At 21.5% G+C, this 8741-nt stretch overlaps 1 protein-coding gene across 3 annotated transcripts in view; it reads left to right on the top strand.

The window, feature by feature from the left end:
* LOC132923197 (protein furry) overlaps window positions 1-8741 on the top strand; it is a 108529-nt gene that overhangs the window by 42437 nt on the left and 57351 nt on the right. The window lies entirely within an intron of this gene.

Raw genomic sequence — 8741 nt, 5'->3', positions numbered from 1 at the left:
CAAGTCAATTGTAGTTGAAAAAAGTGTTAAATAAATATTAAAATCCGATTTCGTATTATATGTATACAAGATTTATATGCAATTATTTTTGAAAATATTTTGCAAAGTAGTAAACGAGTTACAAATATGTTATAATAGAATATTACGTACAACACTAAATAGTATATTAGACGAAGTTGTCAAGTTATCGTTAAATATTATCAATATTCTTTATAATTTACAATAAATATATTAGATAATAAAAATAAAAAAATAGAAAATAAAAACAATACATTTTAAGTTAAAATTATTACAATAGTATATATAATTCATATCTGTTTGATTGAACTTTATTTAAATTGTTTATTTCAAAACATTCAATCTTAATTATTATTAATATTTACTTTTTCGCAGTATTTTTTTAGTATGGAGAAAAATTTTCTTATTTAATGTTTATTGCTATTATTTGTATTATTTTTGTATTTTACTTTTATATCCTTACCATTAAAAAAAAAAAATCATTAGTCAAGTTTTGGTTAGCATTACACAATAAACGCATCAAATTTAAATACAGCATAAGCACTTATAGTTAAAAGAACACTGATGCAAAATCATATGGTATTAAAACGCAATGATTTATTGTTATTTTTCAAATCCATAAGTACACATGTAGGTAACGAAACTATTTGGCGCCAATGTGAGTGAATAAAAATGAGTTCCCATTAATCTATATTTTTATCCACTTGTTCGTATAAATCTATTCGACTTTTGTTAAATATTATATATTTATATGGTAATTATTTTTTTTAGGTTTATTAGGTAATTTATATATCTAAAAATGTAATACATACAACATAATGTGATTAATTATTCCATACTTTCATAAAAATGTACATTTCTATTTAAAAATGTTGTGTTTATTAGATATTGTACTGCATACGATTACTTTTGTTTGTTTTGCAAGACCAAAAATTGATTTTATTGATATTCCATTTACAAATATATCCGTAGCTATTTTAATTTTATTTTATGTATGTCATACGTGTGACATATAACAACTCTAATATTAGTATGATTTTTTAATAAATAAGATATAATTGCTTTTAATCCTCAATAATTTTATATAAAGATTTTTGTACCACTTTCTACTATTAAAATATACCAAATAATTTAATGTTATATATACCCAATGTTAAAATTTATCTAGGTTCAGTGACAGATAATGTGTATGCGTAGCCAATAATTTGTCTTTGAATTTGTAAGCTTGTAATATAATATAGTGTACACTGTACAACGTTTATAAAACAAGTGCTATTTTATACCGAGTATCCTAGTTATTAAAACCGTAGTTGTTTAATACATATGGCACGATGATATGGATTATTATTGAGTATGAGTATATAAAATAATATATTATACTCAATGGTGAAACATATCATTTTAAATATTTATGGAAGAAATTTATAGGTTAGGTTAATATGAATAGTTTGAAAAAAAAATTATATTTTAATATTGCTATCGTCTATCATAGCTTGTAAAATGAACAATTTTTACATACCTATTTATATCCTTTAACCAGTTTCAAAAATGATCAATATGTTGGCTTATCACATAATTCAATAATCAATAAAAATATCTCAAGTAGTCTACAGTTTTTATTTTCTGAATCAAGTATGTTAGTTCTGTCTTAGATTGTTTGTATTAATAAATTAGCTTAACTTTTGAATTCTATCATTTCTTGTACATTAAGAAATGTATTTATAAATAATACATTTAGTTGCATGGTACAATCGTTGAAAAATAGTACCATAGTTAATATTAATGAATATAATATGGTCTGGATATATTTTAAAAATTAGTATTATGATTTTTTAATGATTGTTCTCAATGTGGCAGTTTTGGAAAAAATAGTATTCAATTCTTATTTAGTTTATTATTTTTATTTATTAGATGGTAGAATTTATCACATTAATAATTGTTACAAAAAAAGTTTTGCATTTTATTTTAAAGCTATTTTTCAATAATTACTAAAACATTTAAAGGTCTCACCGAGTTATTTAATGGTGGTTTTAAAATGTGGGTATGCTTTTTATTTAAATGTTTTTTATGATTTAATAAATTTTAAAGTGTTACAAAAGTAAAAAGTTCGACGTAATAAATTAATTTTATAAAATATTCAACTCAAATTTTATGATTTGTAAAAACAAATGCGATTCTTATTATATTAAGTTGATAATTTCGAAAAAAATATGGTTTAAAAAAAACATATCTTAGTTTAAAAAAATAAAATATTTAAGCATTTAGCAAATTTCTAATAAAAATATTTTTAAATTCTGTACATCTAAAATATTATAGGTACAGTTTTGGTGATTTTATAAATGTTTATTTTCCATAAGCCAAATTTTATATAGAAATAATCAATATCTTAATCAAAAGCTAATGAACAATAATATTAGAATATTGTTATTTTCTAATTTAAAATGATTTGTTTTAATCTAAATTGAATATTTATTTTTGTATTTTAGCCAAAACATATGAGATATGTTTACTATTAAAATATATTTTTGTAAATTAGCAATAATTTATTAAACGCATTTGTCAAATAGTTATCATTATTTATCGTTTTCTTCATTCTTTTTATTGCTGTATTAAACCTCAATGATTAATGTTTTCAACCCATCAATATTGTACAACATATTTCAATTATTTGACTATACGGCATCGCTGTGATGTGCCATTATTAAATCGTCATCAGTTGTCACTTAATTCAATATTATTCATTATTTCATTGATTTGAGAACATAAATTTCTATAAAAACGATTGTATACTTATAATCTCGATTCAAGATGTATAATCTTAAACTATGCTTATAATACATTGTTATCACTAATCGGCCAAATATTGGCATGTTTATATTATAATATTAACTTTGATATTTCAAAATATTATTATGATTTGTATACTTTTACACATCATATAATATACCATTTGAAAATTCATATAAGTATAAGTATTTTTAAGACATTGTTTCCCAACCTATTTGTCGCGAATATTTTTAATGGGTCGCTATTCGTAAACAAACTATTATTAACAAGGAAAATAAAAAAAATATTTAAACTTAAAAATGTATATTAATAATCAATATACAGTATATCATGATAATACAATTAAATGATAAATTGCTTATAAATGATTATTTATATTTCTATATTATGAGTTATGACAAACTTGGTTTTTTTCCAACAAAGAGTAAATTTGTGGGTTGCTATAACAAAAGAACAAATCCTATTGAAACACTACTATAAAATAATTTTCCATTAATTGTTCCTTAAATACTATTATTTACATTTTTGATTTTTAATTCAATGCAACTTATTATGAACAAATGAAAAAAGTCACAATACTCTAATTACATATAATTTTCTCAAATCTAAAATATATTTTAAATTAAAACTTTTAATTTAATATCCGTAATATCATGCACTGTTTCATAACTTTTTCAAGCCCAATTTATTTTATAAATACAAATAAATATTTTATTTCTTTACAGAAAATACTTAAGATATTCTTAATTTTATTACCCATAAGAGTCAAAATTTTGTTTTCATATATAACAATAATAAGTGATTGTTTCAGTGTATAATTTTTTAATATATACATTATAATAATAGTATTTCCGAATAACTTATTAATTATAATATTTTTAGAAATGTTGGCATTTATAAATTTTTTTTTGGTCAACATTTCTATGTAGATGTCTCGGATATTTAACTAACACATATTATTATTTTAAATAGTATTTTTTTTATCAAACAAATTTAATAATTAATAATGTATAGATTATTTTATTATTATTGATTAAAATGTAACTTCCTTATCGTTTTTTTTTTTTTAATATTAAATCTTTCTAAAATATTATAATTCGCATAAAAATGACAACTGTTTATTCAGATAATTCTATAATTTAAAATTAAAGTTCAAAGATAGTGTATGTATACTTTTTGAGATGAATATGTTCTATTTATGTATAGTATAATAATTATTTTTCCATCTCTAATTTTTAAAATTTAAATCGAAGTTGAAACGAGCTGATGTAGTGTTGTACTATTTATATTTTATTTTCTCTATAATAAATCATCATTAACTTTAAACTGTCTAAAAATTTTTATTTTAGATTTTTAAGTAACTCATATCATATATCATAAATGGGAGAACGTTTTATTGTTTTTAATGCAAGATACTATAGGTATCACACACATATGAAATTTTAAAATAAATAATCGCACAAATTTAATATAATACACAAGTATAGTTAAAGATATTACATGTAAATTACTCGTGTAAAGAATTAAATATTACCCGAGGACTACTTCCAAAGTAAAATTCCAATTAATAAATTCTGATTTTATTTTTTTTTAATAAACATTGAGTGACAATTTAGTATTAGAATCTCATATCCACTTTTAATCATATAATATAAATGCGAGTGTTATTAAATACTATATATGCGATTAAATGAAATTCATAATATTCTGATTTTAAAATAACTTTATTATTTTTTGTTTTATTTACTGTTCTATATGTTTAGAAATTTAATTAATTTATTGTTATTTTGCTCTTTATAATTATAAGTACAAGTTGTATTTAGTTTTTCTTTTTTAAATGTGTTTAAGTTTATAATTAGATACACGCAACAAACTTTGGTTTGTAGAAGTGATTGGAGTAATGTATAATAATACATGGAAATAAGAAATATAATCGTAACAAACGGAATATTCCGTATGGATAAATTTACTATTAATTACTCTTTATACTAAAAAGTAATTATTATAATTAATTTTGTAGTTAAATACATCCGGCACAGGACATATTAATTATTATACACCACGTTTTTATCTAACACAAATATTAAACCATGTAAAGCTACTCTTACACTCTTGTAATGTTTGAGAAATTTGTTTTACATTGATATATTATGTAGTAATATTCACAAATGCAATTTTGACATCTATATTTATACCATCTATAAAACTGTTGATACATTTTTATTTATGTTAAGTGTAATAATTGTATTTAATGTATAAAAATGAACATAGTGCGAAATTTTTCTCCTTGTTTAAAAGTTTCGCAAAGGTCGGACAATATAATAGTGTACTATTTTTAGTCTAAAGTAAATTTAAAAAAAAATATAGTCATGTAAGTACCGCGCTATACTGTACATTATATGTTGAACGGGTCACTATTACGGCGGTGTATTAAATTTGAATTTAATGATACATCATTGTATAAGAAAAACGAATTTGAGCGGAGACGGTCTATCAGCCTATATCCATAAGTATATTTCGTGATACTACATTTTTTTATTTAGCTATATTAAAGTAATTTATTTTACTTTTAGTATTACGGTAGACTGATTTAATTTTTTCCGAAAATATTGCATTTATTATATTATTAGTATTTAATTATTATAATGAAATACAATGAAAACTCTTTATATCGAAACTCGTTACAACTAAAAGCTCTATATAACATAAATATTACATTATAATGGTTGGTTTGATTTATAACCTATTAATCAATTCATATTATATATAACGTTTTAGTCACTCTCAATAACAAAACAATATTTTATATTTTATAATAAAATTTTGAAAAAATACTTATCGTTTCATGAAGAAGTTTCATAAAGTTATAAATACAAAAAAAAATTGGCAGAATAAACAAGTTCAAATAAAGATGACAAACTATTTCAAATAATTGTATTAAATATAATACATATTACGATTATTATAATATATAATTCAATAAAATAATAAATATGTAATTAAATACTCGTGTAATGTAAAAACAATAATATGTATGGTAATTAATAATACATAGGTGCTTTTATACATAGATAATTAAAATTTTTTTTTTTTTTTAAACTTACATAACCAAAAATGTAATAACATCTTTCAGTATACAGTATACATATACCATAACACAGTAAAGATAAATTAATACTATAAATATAAGTGATATCTTAAAAGAAATCAAAAATATCATTGCGTTTAGTAAAATGAATAATAATATAATATGTATAGGTATGTGAAAATTGTATGTTTCCATGAAATTTTTTTTTTTAATTATAACAAAATAATAAACATTGTTATTTATTGATTGAATAAGTTATTTATTCTAAAACTGAACTTCAAACGTCTGTTGAATAATAATTTATTTAATTAATCAATTGAACTATTATAATAATTATAGGCTTTAATTTATTTTTTATATTTTATGGTTTCAATATGAACAATTTACTAGGAATATCAAAACTTAAATATTAAAAGAAAAGTTTTATGAATATCTGACTTTAAAATACGCATATAATAATATATCGTTTACACAGATATAAGAACAACTTATGTAGAATCTTGTTTTTAATTTTCAAGAATTTTGAACTAGCGAATAATTTTTTATCGAAATTAATAAAAAAGAATTAAAGAAATTCGAAAATTTGAAACGCTTTTAAATAGCTTAAAATGAGTTGAAAAATTTTGAAAAATTTCAAGTATCTATGATTATACGAATATTCAATGTCGTAAAAATTTTTATTTCAAATGTAAAATGAGTATAAAAAACTATTTTGGCTTTCCGGTACCATTTTTTTTTTTACATAGGTAGCAACACATATATAACCTTATATTCTATTTTTAAATCGAAAATTTATTTTGTCATAAAAAGTTCAAAATATTTCAAAAATTATACTATATTTAGAAAATGATGATTTAAATACTTGGTGAAAATTTCAAGGTTCTATAGCCATATTTGTTTGAGTTATCGTGTTTCTGATTATAAAAAAAGTACTGAGAATTTTTAATTTCGACCTGTTTGAAGTGCAAACTACATCTAATTTTCTATCCAAAACTATTTTCAAAATTGAAAATCGAAGCATTTTATCGATAACTTATCGTGTACTCGTAAATAAAAATAACACGCATCATTGTAAAATCAATACATTCATCGCTCTGCTCAGAATCTAAAATAATAAATTATTACCATCAATCAATTAGATTATATATATATATATATATTTAGTATATGTAATAAATGTATAAATTATTAATAACGTTTTATTAGATTTTTTTCTTATTACTTAAATGTTATTTTACTCGGAAATCTGTTATACATATTACATATGTTATGTCATTTTTTGTTTACCCATATATCTACCTACTATTTAAATATTTAATTTACCTTTTATGTTAGATATATACTTACCTAAAATAATACATATATTATATAATTAAAGTATTGTATAATCCAATAAATTATCAATATGTTAGTAACCAACAATAAAATGTTACTAATAAAAAAAATATCCAGTGTTTGAAAAATTAGTTAAAATTTGCAGCACTCTTAAATATATATTTCTTACAACTTTGTTTTTAAAATTGTATAAAATAAAAAATATTATTTTACAATTCTGTCTTTGTAATGTAATTTATTTAAACTCATAAATAGTTTATTAGTCAAACAAGATTATTGTCGACACTATAAAGCAGAGGTGTTCAAACCGCGGTAGATATTAATTCGGCCTCACATCAATTTTAAAACCATCAATTAGTTGTATATAATATGTATACATTTATTTATATATATATATATATTAAAATGTATGTGTACCAGTCTTCACAGAAGGTTAGACACTCTTGCTATTATGCCATTAAATTAAATAAACAAATTTAGAATGCCTATGCCCTAGAGTGTAAAAAGTAGATAACCGTTCTCTGCTGTACAATAGGTGTCGACAGTTTCTTGTTACTGAGTAAGTCACTGTAATTTATGTGTTGTATTTGAATTTAATGATAAATCGTTGTATACGAATAACGATTCTGAGGTAATACGGTCTGTTAGCCGATACTACTAAGTGTATCTATGGTATATTTATGTTGCTATTAAAGTATTACAATAATACGGTAGATTGAATTCATTTTTGCCGAAAACTTTGCATTGGAAAATGTCGTTGTGTTTATAAAATATAATGATATATGTTTAAAAATACCCATAGAAAATATTTTTTTTCTTAAATACATAAAATTGTTATTATTTGTTTATGTTTATAATTTTATTTAAATTTTAAATACCTATAAAACAACTCTGATTACCTATATATTTTTTAATTTTCTTTCCCGTTTTGAACAACTTATGAGAAACTGATTGAAATTATTTACGACATTTATAGAAAAAAACTGTAAAACTCCATGTCTATAAATAGTGCAAAAAGATTAGGTTACCATTTCTACAGTTCCATTAATATAAACATTTGGTAAAATATTAATTTATCGTATCTATAAAAATATAAAATATCTATGGTTATTCGTCTTTGAGTTCCGCCGGGAAAAATAACAAAATTAATTTGATCAAAAACTTTTTGTAAAATTCCGGTTTTTCCTTAATTTGGTTTTAGTTTTTCACGATTATTTTAAAAAGTACTTCTAATTTTTATTATTTTTACCTCATGAAAGTACTGACTACATCAAATTTATTATCAGAAACCCTCCCTTAAATTCGAAGATCAGAGTATTTTAACCTAGGTACCCAGAGTTTTTTCTGTGAAACGTGTATATATGCACACAAATAAAACCCACATCGATTTAAAAGCAATACAACTATGGCTTCGGCCAGGATCTAAAATTACAAACATAGGGACTTATATCTCAATTGACCAATGTAAACTACCTCTGTTTAATGTATAAATTATGATCGTTGTATACTTCCT

This window comes from Rhopalosiphum padi, chromosome 2 (genome assembly GCF_020882245.1).
Source record: "Rhopalosiphum padi isolate XX-2018 chromosome 2, ASM2088224v1, whole genome shotgun sequence".
NCBI classification, from domain to species: domain Eukaryota; kingdom Metazoa; phylum Arthropoda; class Insecta; order Hemiptera; family Aphididae; genus Rhopalosiphum; species Rhopalosiphum padi.
This window is presented reverse-complemented; position numbering and strand designations above follow the sequence as displayed.